Genomic DNA, 15,750 nt, shown 5'->3' on the forward strand with positions numbered 1-15,750 from the left:
AACTGGACACCAGACCCTCTAGATGGGGACTCATTGTGAGCAGAGCAGATTTTCTTCTCATTTATTTATTTGCCTCCGTCCTTTTCCTGTCTTTTTTTATTTTTAAGAGTTCTTTTTCTTCTCTTTCATCCTTTCTTGCTTCTTCTCTTTCATCCTTTCTTGCTTCTTCTCTTGCCACTCTTGCAAACCCAGCTGGATGTGTTCCTGTGTGAATGGCACCTAGCTGATCCTGCCTTGGCAGGAGGGTTGGACTCTGTGATCTCCAAAGGTCCCTTCTGACCCTCACCATTCTGTGATTCTATGAACTACACTACTGCTAGATCAGAAAAATCAAAATCCCACAGAGGAGGAAGGCAAATTCCATGATAAATTGCATGATAATCTCCAGTCAATGGAGACAGAAATTGAGGACTTCAAATTGCTTTCAATTTGATCTTCCTGTAATCATAGACTCATAGAATGGGTTCAGTTGGAAGGGACCTCAAGGATCATCCAATTCTAGCCCCCTGCCATGCTGCTGCCTCATCTTCAGCTGGTGCCAAACAGCACCCCCAGCTCCCGCTCTGCCTGGCTACTCTCAGCCACTCTGGCCCCAGCCTGTAGTGCTGCTTGGGGTTGTTGTGGCCAAAGTGCAGAACCCTGCACTTGGCCTTGTTCAATCTCATCCCATTGGCCTCTGCCCACCCATCCAGCCTGGCCAGGTCCCTCTGCAGGGCTCTCCTACACTCCAGCAGCCCCACAGTTGCTCCTAGCTTGGTGATATGATATGATATGATATGATACACGGTGATATGATGTTATGATTCTTGATGATGTGATTGTTGTGATACTTGGTGATATGATTATGATACTCAGTGATATGATGTTATCATACTCAATGATATGATTGTTATGATAGTGATATAATGTTATGATACTCAGTGATATGACGTTATGATACTCAATGATGTGATTGTTATGATAGTGATATAATGTTATGATACTCAGTGATATGATTGTTATGATACTCAGTGATATGATGTTATCATACTCGATGATATGATTGTTATGATGCTCAGTGATATGATGTTATGATACTCAGTGATATGATATGATACTTGATGATACAATTGTTGTTATACTCAGTGATATGATTGTTGTAATGCTCGGTGGTATGATGTTATGATACTCAATGATATGGTTGTTATGATACTCAGTGATATGATGTTATGATACTCAGTGATATGATTGTTATGATACTCAGTGATATGATGTTATGATACTCAGTGATATGATTGTTATGATACTCAGTGATATGATGTTATGATACTCAGTGATATGATATGATACTTGATGATACAATTGTTGTTATACTCAGTGATATGATTGTTGTAATGCTCGGTGGTATGATGTTATGATACTCAATGATATGGTTGTTATGATACTCAGTGATATGATGTTATGATACTCAGTGATATGATTGTTATGATACTCAGTGATACGATGTTATGATACTCAGTGATATGATATGATACTTGATGATACAATTGTTGTTATACTCGGTGATATGATTGTTGTAATGCTCGGTGGTATGATGTTATGATACTCAATGATATGGTTGTTATGATACTCATTGATATGGTTGCTGTGATACTCAGTGATATGATGTTATGATACTTGATGATATGATTGTTGTAATACTCGGTGAAGTTATTGCTATGATTCTTAATGATCTTATGTTATGATACTCAGTGATATGATTGTTATGATACTTCATGACATGACTGAACATGAGCCAGCAGTGTGCCCAGGTGGCCAAGAGAGCCAGTGGCATCCTGGCCTGCATCAGGAATGGTGTGGCCAGCAGGAGAAGGGAGGTCATTCTGTCCCTGTACTCTGCACTGGTTAGACCACACCTTGAGTACTGTGTTCAGTTCTGGGCCCCCCAGTTTAGGAGGGACATTGAGATGCTTGAGCGTGTCCAGAGAAGGGCGACGAGGCTGGGGAGAGGCCTTGAGCACAGCCCTATGAGGAGAGGCTGAGGGAGCTGGGATTGGTTAGCCTGGAGAAGAGGAGGCTCAGGGGAGACCTTATTGCTGTCTACAACTACCTGAGGGGTGGTTGTGGCCAGGGGGAGGTTGCTCTCTTCTCTCAGGTGGCCAGCACCAGAACAAGAGGACACAGCCTCAGGCTGTGCCAGGGGAGATTTAGGCTGGAGGTGAGGAGAAAGTTCTTCCCTGAGAGAGTCATTGGGCACTGGAATGGGCTGCCCGGGGAGGTGGTGGAGTCGCCGTCCCTGGAGCTGTTCAAGGCAGGACTGGATGCGGCACTTAGTGCCATGGTCTAGCCTTGAGCTCTGTGGTAAAGGGTTGGACTTGATGATCTATGAGGTCTCTTCCAACCTTGTTGATACTGTGATACTGTGATACTGTGATACTGTGATACTGTGATTCTGTGACTGTTATGACACTCAGTGATCTGGTGTTACGATACTTACCCATTCAAAATTCTACATAGATAAGCCAATTCTGAGGAGAGGCCAACCCTCGCCATCACCTTTTGTCAATGTATTTCACCTCATGACGTTGTCCTGGCTGGGATTTTAATGTAAATCCAGGTGGAATGTGTTACTCCTCTATTTTTAACAGCAAGTTTCATCTCAGTTCAGCAGTTACCATGCAATGCGCCACATCTGAACAAACAACTTTGAGTAAATAGGATGATAATGTGCTCCACAGTGGTTTGTCACTTTGGGTTTGTTGTTTGGGTTTGTTTTGTGGTTTCTTTTGTTTTGTGGTTTGTTGGTCCGTCCCCCCTACTCTGGAGGTTTTGAGTCATGTCCTGATTTCGTTTGAAATTCTATGGGTTTGGAGACAGCTTCCAAGTTCCCACAGCAGTTTGCCTGCCTAGCCAAAACTTCTGTCCTGGCTGTCTAATTGTCTCCCTGCTCAGTTTGTATGCAAAGAATGGACTATGACTGGAATATCAGGAATCTTGTAGGTCAGGATTAAAGGGCAATTGTCAAGGTTACCAGAGGCAGCATACACTGCCTGTCTCTCCTATGTATAGCTTTCTAGTAACTCAGCATAATCAGCTCTGACACCTCCACAGTTCTTAACTAGCACTTAGCGCCTCCATCCCAGCAGCCTTTCATACATTCGGGTCCCAATGCAAATGTTAAAACGAAATGAACGCCTGTGAAAGGGTTCTGAGTGGTGCTGCAATTAAAGGAAGAAGCCAGGTTACCACGAGCATCGTTTGTAAAGCACACCCCCCCCCCCCCCTCCCCCGGCCCATAAAACCAAGGTTTCAAACACAGGCTCTAGGAAACTCACTTTATTTAGCACACGAAGCGCACCAACCACCCGCATTTTATTCGGTTTATTGGAAGGGCAGCCCTAAAAAGCTTCCTCCAGCAAAGTGGTGTCTTGCTAACAGCTTTCCCATTACTCCAGAAGCTAAAATCCAGCTGAGCACCTCTCTAGCTCAGTGCTGTCATGCTGCTAAGACCCTTAGACCAAAGAAAACCACCTTGGTGTGCAAGCTTCTCACCACAGCCCTTTACATCAGGGCTCCTGCAGAAAGCTTCCTTTAAGCTCTCTGCAATAAAAATAATCATCGAGGTGCCACTGTGTTCTTCTGACTTCTTTTTTTTCTCTCTGTGTGATAGGAAAAAAAACTGGAGAGAAAACACTGGGAGGAGCTATTTTCTCTTCAGTTCATCGCAGAGGCTTTTTTTTTTCCTCAGTCAAACCAATCAATCTGAATCACTGATGTTTGAAAAATTGGCTTTAGAAAGAGCAAAGGGAGTGAAAAATCCTCTACAATACCGCAGTGGCCAAAAAGAAAAAAACACCTCCAAAACTTTAGAGGGAAAAAGAGCTTGAGAAGGTAAGGAGTAGATCCCCAAACCCATGATTAAAGCACAGGGACTTTAAGAGAGTAGGTGCAAAGATAAACGTTACCCATGAGGATATAGGAATCATAGAATCAGTCAGGGTTGGAAGGCACCACAAGGATCAGCCAGTTCCAACCCCCTGCCATGTCCAGGGACACCCTACCCTAGAGCAGGCTGCACACAGCCTCAGCCAGCCTGGCCTCAAACACCTCCAGGGATGAGCCCTCAACCACCTCCCTGGGCAACCCATTCCAGGCTCTCACCACTCTCCTGCTCAACAACTTCCTCCTCACCTCCAGCTTTGCTCCATTCCCCCCAGTCCAGGCACTCCCTGACAGCCTAAAAAGTCCCTCCCCAGCTTTTTTGGAGCCCCTCTGCACATCCTGGAAGGCCACAAGAAGGTCACCTGGGAGCCTCCTCTGCTCCAGACTCAACAGCCCCAACTCTTTCAGTCTGTGCTCACATCAGAGCTGCTGCAGCCCTCTCAGCATCCTCCTGGCCCTGCTCTGGACACACTCCAGCATCCACATCCCTCTTGTCCCAGGGGCTCCAGAACTGGATGCAGTACTCCAGGTGGGGTCTCAGCAGAGCACAGTAGAGGGAGAGAATCACCTCCCTGGCCCTGCTGGCAACACTTCTCCTGATGCAGCCCAGGATCTGGTCGGCCCTCTGGGTGGAGGAAATAGGAGGGGATTCTGCCTGCTGGGCAGGGGCTTCTGATTTAGATGTTGGAGTTGAAGAAAGCTTAGAGAGAATAGAAGGTCATTGTGCCTGGAATGCAGAGGCATTCCCAACTTCTGGTGGAAGCCCAGGCAGTGTTGGTGGGAGAGTAGGGCAGGAGTGGTGAATGGCAGAAGGGAAAAGGGGAGCCACCAGATGCAGTACAAAGCTCTCTGGTGCAGCAGGTGGGAAAAATCTGGGAGTTGATGGTTCAAAACCAGGCTTAGGGTAAAAAAATAGCAAAGTGGAGATGAAATGAAGAACTGGAGAGATCCAGGCAAGAGGAGCAGCTTGGACCTCACATTTAAACAGCAAGGATTTACTGTGAGGGTCTGAGTGGAGTGTAAGCAGTGTCCAAGGCTGGGAAATAATGCTTGGGAAGGAGGGGGGGTGCAGCAACACTTGGGAAAATCAGCAGTGAATTGGAAGCTGTGACAAGTGAGCTCTCTGTTGAAAAATCCTGGAATACCAAAGCTTTAGAAACACCTAAAGCCATATTTTGGCCCAACCATGAAGTGATGCTCTTGGTGACTGCAGGGTAAATATATTCTGACACACACACACAAGGGAAAGGATCCAAACCCACCTGGATGTGTTCCTGTGTGAACTACCCTAGGAGATCCTGCTTTGGCAGGGAGGTTGGACTCAATGATCTCTGGCAGTCTCTTCCAACCTCTACAGTTCCATGATTCTGTGGTGTTATGATTCTATTATTATATGAAGGTGAAGTGTTCAGAGCTGCTGGGGACCTTCTCTGATCACAGGTTTCAGCCCAGTGCCTTCCTACAGGCCTGCAGAGGAATGGGTACCTCAGCTGCTAGAGCTGCACTCCTGAGGACAGCTCTGTGGAGTTAGCCATAGCAGAAGAAGCCATAGTTAGACCTGTCAGGAGATGGCTTTTGGGTTAATTCACCTCACCATCCCAAGTGTGGTCATCAAGCAGTCATGTGCTTGACTTTGCTCCCCCACTCCACCCACCCCCAGCTCCTTGCACTCTGTGGCTTAAAGTCTACCACAGGGCGCTCTGAGCCTCAGCAATTCATATTTACACGGAGGGCAAAGAGGGGTGGGATGCATTTAGAAATCACCCAGTTCAAAGGTAGTGCCTGCTCTGTGCCTGTCTGTCAGATCTGAGAGGAGTGAGTGGATTTTCATGGAGGAATTTCATGGAAATTAAATCTCTACTGGAGTGATCCATTCAGCTCCTAAAGCTTCAGCCCAGTTTTGTATCCTGGCTGAATGCCCTGCTGAATAGCTTGGTGGGGATGCAAAAAGCCACCTTAAAACTAGGGATTTTTTTTCCCCTGCTAAATTGACTTCAAAGTAGTAATTAAACAATAGCTAGCTTTAAAAAAAAAAAAAAAAAAGGGGGGGGGGGGGGGAAATCAAGTTATAAGAAGCTATAGGACCAAACTACCCTGTTAGTATAGGCTGAATTTTAGGGGAGGGGGACAGGGAATGGGACGTTCAAACTGGCAAAGGAACTGGGAAGAGGCAAATTGAAAGAAGCAAAAACAGGCACAAAAAATTAGAACTAATTGCAAGGATTTAAACTTATTTTATTTACTTTTGTTCCAGCTGTCCTACAGTCAAGTCTAAAAGTGGGTAAGTGGAGGCAGAAGCAGAGACTGCTGAACTGTTTGGGCTATTTTAAGCAGAAGCAGCCAGTTCCGAGGCTGAAGTGGCTTTCTTTGGCCTTTGTCCTTGTCCTGTGTTTGAGGCTCCTTTTCTCCAGGCTGCTCTGCACGGAGCTGAGCTCTCTACAGCTCAATATTCATTTTTCCTTTTCTCAAGCAAAACTGTTTGTGGCCAAGGGCATCCTTGCTGCCAATCTTCTTGCTTATCCTCTGCCTCCCAAAGCCACAGCCACATCTGCGCTGGTGCCTCTCTCTTGATGAGTTAGAAGCAGGTTCGACCTGAAGCTAAAACAAACAGAAACTCATCTCTTGCCCAACCGTGGTGGTGACCACAGCCTAATGTCCCCTCCCCTGCACTCTTCTCACTTATCATTTGCTGATTTCAGTCCTTGGGGGTCCTGGTGCAGCTGTTTCACAGTGTTATAGCTACTCCCATCAGTTCTGGAAGGAGAAACTTAAAAGTTTACAACCCGACTTTAATAACCCCCCTTTGGAGTAATGGATGTGAGGGATTTCATGGCTCGTTTAAATGCTTTCTGTGGCTTTATTCCCAGCTGTTCTGATGGGTAGAGGATGTCACCGAATTAGCCTACAGGGGGGAAAAAAAAAACAAGGTGAGATACTGGCACACAAAGATGGCACTATCAGAGTTGATTTTCACAGAGCTGAAGGTAAGGCTTGCTATTTTGAGCTGAAAGGTCCAGGGCTGCATCTCATCTGATTAACATCTTCTTATTGTTTATTTGTTTTCATATTCACAGGGGTATTTATGAGAATTCCTGTTCAGGTTCAGTCCAGGGAAGTAGGGCAGTGTCCACTTGCAGAGATTCTGATCATAGAATCAAGCAGGTTGGAAGAGAGCTCCAATCTCATCCAGCCCAACCTAGCACCCAGCCCTGCCCAACCAACCAGACCATGGCACTAAGTGCCCCAGCCAGGCTTGGCTTCAACACCTCCAGCCATGGCCACTCCACCACCTCCCTGGGCAGCCCATTCCAATGCCAATCACTCTCTCTGACAACAACTTCCTTCTATAACATCCAACCTACACCTGCCCTGGCACAACTTGAGACTGTGTCCCCTTCTTCTGTTGCTGCTTGCCTGCACTCAACTTCTGGTGAGTTGGAATCTTCTGTGTTCCACTCTGTGTCCATTGCCCTTTGTCCTATCACCTGGCACCACCAAAAGAACCTGGCACCATCATCCTGACACCCACTAACCAGATATTTATAGACATGAGTAAGATCCCCTCTCAGCCTTCTCTTCTCCAAGCTGAGCACCTCCAGGTCTCTCACTCTTTCTTCATAAAGAGATGTTCAAATCCCTTAATCACACTCATAACCCTCTGTTGGACTCTCTCCAGTAGCTCAGGGTCTCTCTTGAATTAGGGAGCTCACTACCGGTGCTCCACACGCCACTACCTCCCCCACAACAAACTGACAGGATGCACTTAGTCATAGAATCATAGAATCAGTCAGAGTTGGAAGGGACCACAAGGAGCAGCCAGTTCCAAGCCCCCTGCCATGCCCAGGGACATCCTACCCTAGAGCAGGCTGCACACAGCCTCAGCCAGCCTGGCCTTAAACACCTCCAGCCATGGGGCCTCAACCACCTCCCTGAGCAACCCATTCCAGGCTCTCACCACTCTCATGCTCAACAACTTCCTCCTCATGGCCAGGCTGACTCTCCCCACCTCCAGCTTTGCTCCATTCCCCCCAGTCCAGGCACTCCCTGACAGCCTAAAAAGTCCCTCCCCTGCTTTTTTGTAGGCCCCCTTCAGATCCTGGAAGGCCACAAGAAGGTCACCTGGGAGCCTCCTCTGCTCCAGCCTCAACAGCCCCAACTCTTCAAGTCTGTGCTCACAGCAGAGCTGCTGCAGCTCTCTGAGCACCCGACTGCCATGTGTTAGTTAATTAGAAGGGTTAGGTGATAGGTTGGACTCCATGATCCTAGAGGTCTTTTCCAGCCTGGTTCATTCTGTGATTCTGTGACTCGTTGCCAGACTTTGTGGCAGAGGCTGCTGGCTTCAGGCTTAGCTGCTACAAATCACCCTCCCTGGCTCTCAATTACTTTACACTCCAGCCACATTGTCTGTGTGAATGATGTGTAAACAGCCGGCAGAAAAGCTGGGAGCAAAGCACTGTGCTCTGCCACTTTGCCTCATGGCAACATTCATGGTTTTCTGAACCCAAGTTGTGGACTTTCCAGCAAGTTACCCTAGCACCTACTGCACAGACTTTGGGGGTTGCTGCTAACTGCCTGGCCAGCAGCACAGAAACATCTGAGTGGTGTCCAAAATGGTGTTTGGGATATTTTTTGTTTTCCTGTATTTCTGTCAAGCTGTGGTGTGGGTTACCCCAGTGCAATCCCAAACACAGCTCCAGGCTGGGTGGGGAATGGCTGAGAGCAGCCCTGAGGAACAGGACCTGGGGGTCTGGGCTGATGAGAAGCTCAACAAGAGCCTGCAGTGTGAGTGCAGCCCAGACAGCAATGCTGTGATGGGCTGCAGCAAGAGCAGTGTGGGCAGCAGGGCAAGGGAGGGGATTCTGCCCCTTGGCTCTGCTCTCCTCAGACCCCACCTGCAGCCCTGGGTGCACTTCTGGAGCCCCCAACACAAGGACATGGAACTGCTGGAGCCAGTCCAGAGGAGGCCACCAAGATGCTGAGAGGGCTGCAGCAGCTCTGCTCTGAGGACAGGCTGAGAGAGTTGGGGCTCTGCAGCCTGGAGAAGAGAAGGCTTCAAGGAGAAGGGAGTTACAGGAAGGCTGGGGAGGGACTATTGGCAAGGTCTGGTAATGACAGGACAAGGGGGATTGGGTTTGAACTGTCAGAGGGGAGATTCAAGGTAGATATTAGGAAAGGGTTCTTTGCAGTGAGGTTGGTGAGACACTGGCACAGGTTGCCCAGGCAGGTTGTGGCTGCTCCTTCCCTGGAGGTGTTCAAGGCCAGGTTGGATGAGGCCTTGGGCAGCCTGTTTTAGTGTGAGGTGTCCTCGCCTATGGTAGGGGCTTGGAACTGGATGATTTTTGATGTCCCTTCCAACCCAAACCATTCTATGATTCTATGATCTTGGAGAGGATTAAATTTAGTTATCACAGGAACCCCTGCCTGGCAGGAAACCAGCCCTCTGGCAGAGGTACAGCAAAAGCTTGGCATAATCAGAGGACCTGTGTGTGGGCTACAACTCACCAGGGTTTTACAGTTGGCATCAGACAGTTCTTGCCAGCTCACCACCTCATGGCAATGCTGTGCTGTATTTATCAGCAACCTGTTGATTGATGAAACTTGATTGAATCCAACTTTAACAAATGCAAAGCAATCCTCACTGCAGATAAAGTGTGGGGGACCTTTGGAAAGCAGCACAACAACTGCAAAATCTATTTTACTGAGCTTTCCTCCAGCTGTAACCATCACACCAACAGTAGGATTCACACTACTAACGTGTGAAGAGGAAATAGTCTCAAGTTGCAGCAGGGGAGGTTTGGATGTTAGGAAATATGTGGAAAAGAGAGTGGCCAAGCACTGGAAGAGGCTGCCCAGGGAGGTGATGAAGTCACCATGCCTGGATGTTCACAAAGCACATAGATATGGCGCTTGGGGACATGATTTAATGGCCACGGTTGTCTTAGGTCAGTGGTTGGACTCGGCGACCTTAAAGGTCTTTCCAGCCAAAACAGTTCTATGATTCTGTGATTCATATGCAAGAGCCAAGTCTCAAATCCTATACAGAGTAGCTGCCTCTTTTGAGGGCAGCTTGGCCACAAGTGTGGACTGTTCTCTGAACAGCTTAAACTCTTGAGTGTCCCTTCTGAATTTCATTCTGACACCCACATTTTACCTCAGCTTCACTCACTTAGTACAGATATTCCCCAAGGCCAATCTTCAAAGCCATTGCAGCTACTCACAAGCCAGTGTCTCCAGTTACATTTGACAGTGATTCTTAACACATGAAGAGCCAAGTGCAGCATTTGCTCATTCAGAGAGTTCATCCAGAGCTGCTGCTCTAAGACATCTTTATTGTCTGACTGTGCAGAACCTACTCTGGATATTTCTGGCACTTCAAAAAAATAACCCCAAACCCCACAAGGGTGTATTAAACCCATAGCTGTGAGGGAACATTGAGGTCTACAATCTGAGGCTTGTTTGTTTATTTTGAAGGAAGTGCTGATGGTTTTTAAGGATATATTGAATGCAAACGAGGAGAAGATGTTTCCCATAAGCCACAGATGGCTTGAAACAATGGCTCCAGGAACCAGGCAGTGCTTTTGACTGCTTTAATGCAGAGGCTTAAAGGTGGTTATTTAAATAACAGTAGCATTAGCTATTGATGTGTTTTTAGCAGACATAAAAAGGAAAGTTGTTAAAATATCAGAACTTAAATTATTCTGATGGCCTTCACTGCTCTTTCCATTGATCCCACCTCTAGCCTCAGCAGTTTGCCTGTTCCAGTTACTGACTACCCACAAACATCTGCTGCCTATTTAAAACAAGAGTGCAGACTGAATTAACCATAGCATAAATCAACCCCAAGTCTGATTTCTATTAATCCTCTTCAGAATGTGTTTGAAATGCTTTTGTTCTTTTTGGAAATAAGAGTCATAAACAATCCATTGCTCAGAGGATCATAGAAGGAAGAGACCTCCAAGCTCATCCAGTCCAGCCTAGCACCCAGCCCTAGCCAATTAACCAGACCATGGCACTAAGTGCCCCAGCCAGGCTTGGCTTCAACTGTACATTGTCTACAGCAGTTTGCTTTTAACCTTATTAATGTGAATTAAGTGGCAAAGGAACCTCTGCATTTTGTAACCCTGGAAGATGAAAGAGCTACTTCAGGGCTGAGAAGACTGTGTCCTATACATATCTTTATGCTAAAATCATCAGGGCTAAACAATTAAGGTTTCAGTAACCATTGGTAACATTTGTTCTTTTGGAGGGGATTTCTGTGGCCCTATTTGGTTTCACTTTCGAGCTCAGACCTTTTGTAGATGCTTAGAGAATGAAAGCAGATGAACAATCTTGCCAAAATCAAGCAAATGAAATTAATTATCTAATACATACCAGGGAAGAATTATTGCAGAGCTTAAAAATGAGCTGCTGTTGTATAGTAAAAGCAGAGACTTGTCTGCCTGTGGTGTTGTAGGATAGAGCTGAAAGCTTGTTGGACACAAGTTCCCTTGGTAGAGGCCTTTGATGTCCACATTTGACTATCAACTAGGACACATTCCTCATTATCATTTTAAAATGACATTTGCATAGGCATTAATAGGAGAATTTCCACCCCCCTCCCCTTCTTGATAAGCTAAAAATGAAAGCACCTACAGGATGTACAAGCAATTCAGTAGTCTCTCTCCCCAGAACATTTTCCATTCCTTTTCAGTTTTCTTGGTTTATTTCTCTTTCTGGCCTTGGAACAGGCTCTCCAGGGAAGTGTTGGAGTTGCAACCCTAGAGGTGTTCAAGATCATAGAATCAAGCAGGTTGGAAGAGACTTCCAAGCTCAGCCAGCCCAACCTAGCACCCACCTCTATCCAATCAACCAGATCATGGCACTGAGTGCCCCAGCCAGGCTTGGCTTCAACACCTCCAGGCACAGCCACTCCACCACCTCCCTGGGCAGCCCATTCCAATGCCAATCACTCTCTCTGACAACAACTTCCTCCTCACATCCAGCCTAGACCTCCCCTGGCACAACATGAGACTGTCCCCTTCTTCTGTTGCTGTTTGCCTGGCAGAAGAGACCAACCCCACCTGGCTACAGCCTCCCTGCAGGGAGTTGTAGACAGCAATGAGCTCTGCCCTGAGCCTCCTCTGCTGCAGGCTGCACACCCCCAGCTCCCTCAGCCTCTCCTCATAGGGCTGGGTGAAGGGCTTTGTTGCCCTTCTCTGGACATATTTCAGCACCTCAACATCTCTCTGGAATTGAGGAGCCCCATAACAGGACACAGCACTCAAGGTGTGGCCTGAGCAGTGCTGTGTACAGAGGCAGAATAACCTCCCTTGTCCTGCTGGCCACACTGTTCCTGATGCAGGCCAGGATGCCATTGGGTCTCTTGGCCACCTGGGCACACTGCTGGCTCATCTTCAGCTACTATCTACCAGCACCCTCAGGTCCCTTTCTGCCTGGCTGTTCTCCAGCTACTCTCTCCCCAGCCTGTAGTGCTGCTTGGGCTTGTTGTGGGCCCCCTTTCAGAGATGGAATGAGTCCCACCTTGTTTGCTTTCAACTGCCAGCACTGAAGAGATGGCCTGAGTCTCACCTTTGCTTTCAGTTACATCTTGTACCTAAAACTAGGCTGCAGAACGGGTAAGATCTGCCTGACTCCACTTGTTTGCAATGTGCTTAACTCACACTAGAAGAAATACAGCAGCTAAAGAGTTGTTGTTCTTTTTGCTTCTTGTTTTTTTTTTTCTAAGGGGATTCAACCTGTTCCTAAAATGCCTTTTCTTAAATAGCTCCCCCCAGTATGTCCTTACAGACGTTATATAATGTTTGGGTTCTGTTTTAACCAGGCACTGCTCTGTGGGAAACAAATAAGGGTTTACTTCCCATCTTTTTTTTTGGACTGGAAAAAAAAATTAGCTGCAGACACTGAATTCACTGTAAAATGTACTCCACTACAGCTGGGCTATAGAAGATCCCAAAAACCTGATCATGTCTTTGATGAAAGATGAATGGTTTCCATACAAGCCTAAGGTTTAGAATGCAACTCAGTTAATGCTGTATCTGTGAACAAATGACAAGCTCTGTTCTGTAATTTCAGCCTTTTTAGGTTCCTGATTATGATGCTTCTTGTTCCCTCCAAAGGGAAGAAAGTAAATGATTGAGTCTGTGGGTGATGAGCTTGGCAAACACAAGGCACCAAGAAGTTCTATAAGCTCCTGTCGTGGTTAATGCCTGCTGGGCTTCTTGCCCAACATGGTCAGAATATTTCAGCATGAAGTTAGAATTAAGTGGGGCTGGTGAGGGGGTGGCTGACACCTGTCAGGCTGTGCTGCCATCCAATGTAATCTGCACAGGCTGAGTGCTGGACGAAGGCTAACCACATGGAGTTCAATGAGGACAAGGGCAGGGCCCTGCATCTGGGCAGGAATAATAGCAGGCATCAGTACAGGTTGGGGCTCCCCTGCTAGAAAGCAGTTACATGGAGAAAGACCTTGGAGTGCTAGTGGGCAGCAAGCTCTGCATTGGCCAGCAATGTGCTCTTGTGGCCAAGAAAGCCAAGGGAATCCTGGCAGGCACCAGGAAAAGTGTGGCCAGCAGGGCTGAGGAGGTTCTTCTCCTCCTCTACTCTGCCCTGGTGAGAACACACCTTGAATACTGTGTCCAGTTTTGAGAGATTGAGAAGCCAGAGTCCCCAGGAGGGGCTCCCAACCACCCTTCCACCTCCTTTCCAACCCTCTACCTTATCTCAGAGTTTGCCTTATGTGCAAGGTGAGTTTGGAGGATAGAGAGGGGTTAGAAAGCAGGATCAGTTACACAGAAAGCAGGTTAGGGAGAAAAGTACAGGCACCAGCTTCAACAGAGAGCCACTGTGTCATCTATGTTGTGTGTTGTTTTTATATGTCTCAGCAAGCCTATGAGTGAAGTAGGTATCACCACTGTTTCCTTTTCACAACCTATCATCTAATGCTTCTCACCAAAATATTCCAGCTAGTCTCAAACTAGCACACCCACATAGTGCAACCCTGAGGAGTGTGGGATGCCAGCTGGGCAGCTGAGGGAACTGTGCACAACTCCTCAGCTTCAAGACTCCTCCAGTTTCCTCCCTAGACAGCTTGGCACACAGCTACATGTCACTGCCAGGCAGCACAGCCCTTCCTGTCTACCTTCACAGTGCTCAGCCCCACAGCGATGCAGGGCTTTGAGCTGTATCATGCTTTCAGTGTCTGGATGAGTTAAGGCAACCTCCTGCCACACTGTCCCTCACCACTGTCAGCTGCTGCACCCTATGTGGGTGCTGGCTGAGACAGTAGAGCAAAGGCAGGGGTGTCCTGCTTGCCACTGCTGGCACATCTCAGGCTGGATGCAACACAGGAGAGACATGGATCTGTTCAGGTAGCTCCAGAAGAGGCTGGATAAAACAGCGGAGAGACATGGATCTGTTCAGGTAGGTCCAGAAGAGGCTAGATAAAACAGGAGAGACATGGATCTGCTCAGGTAGGTCCAGAAGAGGCTGGATAAAACAGGAGAGACATGGATCTGCTCAGGTAGGTCCAGAAGAGGCTGGATAAAACAGGAGAGACATGGATCTGCTCAGGTAGGTCCAGAAGAGGATGGATAAAACAGGAGAGACGTGGATCTGCTCAGGTAGGTCCAGAAGAGGCTGGATAAAACAGGAGAGACATGGATCTGCTCAGGTAGGTCCAGAAGAGGATGGATAAAACAGGAGAGACGTGGATCTGCTCAGGTAGGTCCAGAAGAGGCTGGATAAAACAGGAGAGACATGGATCTGCTCAGGTAGGTCCAGAAGAGGCCAGACAGAAATGATCTGAGGGCTGGAACACCTCTCCTGTGCAAAGAGATGTAGTGTAGTTGATCCAGGGAAAGAAAAGGCTTTGGGAAGACCTTACTGTGGCCTTTCAGTTCTTGAGGGGGCAATGGTTTGAAGCTAGAGTCAGGTAGGTTTAGGTTAGACATTAGAAGTTCTTCACAGTGAGAGTGGTGAAATACTGGAATAGGTTGCCCATAATGTGGTGGAGGCTTCATCCCTGGAGACATTCAAGGTCAAACTTGATGGGCCCCTGAGCAACCTGATCCAGTACTGCCTCAGCACTGGAAACATTTGGAAGAGATGTAAGAAGGAATTGTTTTGACTGAGGGTGGTGAAACAGCCTGCTGGAACAGGTCTGATGGCAGAAGTGCCATCCCTGGAATCGCCCAAGGTCGGGCCGGACAAAGCTTTCAGAAGTCTTATCTACTTGGTCATGTCCCCGCTCAGGACATCTCCCCTGCAGGGAGATTACAGAACCACAGAATCATTTTGGTTGGAAAAGCCTTTTAAGACCCAAGCCCAGCCACGAGCCTACGAAACGACCTCTAAAGGTCTCTTCCAAGCCACAAATACGATTTTCGCGACAATCGGGGCCCGGCCCCGCAGGCGGATCCGCAGGGCTGCGCCGGAAGGCAAAGCCTTGGGGGCAGCCCCTCCGAGGCCGCCCTGCCGTCCGCAGGAGCCAAGCTCCAGCGCGCCGCCGCCGCTGCCGCCCGCCCGCCCGAGCGCACTGCGCAGGCGCACACAGTTGCCGCGCGTCTGCGCACCACTGCGCCTGCGCGGCCCCCGCCGCCCCCCGCGCCCACGGCCAACGGCCGCGCGGGAGCCCTGCGCACGCGCGCTCCCCGCCCCCTCCCGTTCCGCGGAGTCTCTGGCCCGCGGGGCCCCGGCGGAGGAAGCGGCGCCGCGCCTGCGCGCAGGAGCCGCCAGGGCCCGGCCTGCCCCCGCCGCGCCGCCCCCGCGCCAATCGAGAGCCGCCTGGCAGCGCCGCGCTGCTGCGGCCCGGGCGCGCCGTGCGTGCGTCCG

General features: G+C 48.4%; 1 long non-coding RNA gene across 1 annotated transcript; it reads right to left on the minus strand.

The window, feature by feature from the left end:
- Positions 1-6,135: 6,135 nt before the first annotated feature.
- Positions 6,136-9,576, minus strand: LOC135183858 (uncharacterized). Its single transcript, XR_010305738.1, has 2 exons — positions 9,424-9,576; positions 6,136-6,519 (listed from the first exon to the last, which is right to left on the minus strand). It is a non-coding gene; the product is annotated as an uncharacterized LOC135183858 (long non-coding RNA).
- Positions 9,577-15,750: the final 6,174 nt, after the last annotated feature.

This window comes from Pogoniulus pusillus, chromosome 19, assembly GCF_015220805.1.
Source record: "Pogoniulus pusillus isolate bPogPus1 chromosome 19, bPogPus1.pri, whole genome shotgun sequence".
NCBI lineage: Eukaryota > Metazoa > Chordata > Aves > Piciformes > Lybiidae > Pogoniulus > Pogoniulus pusillus.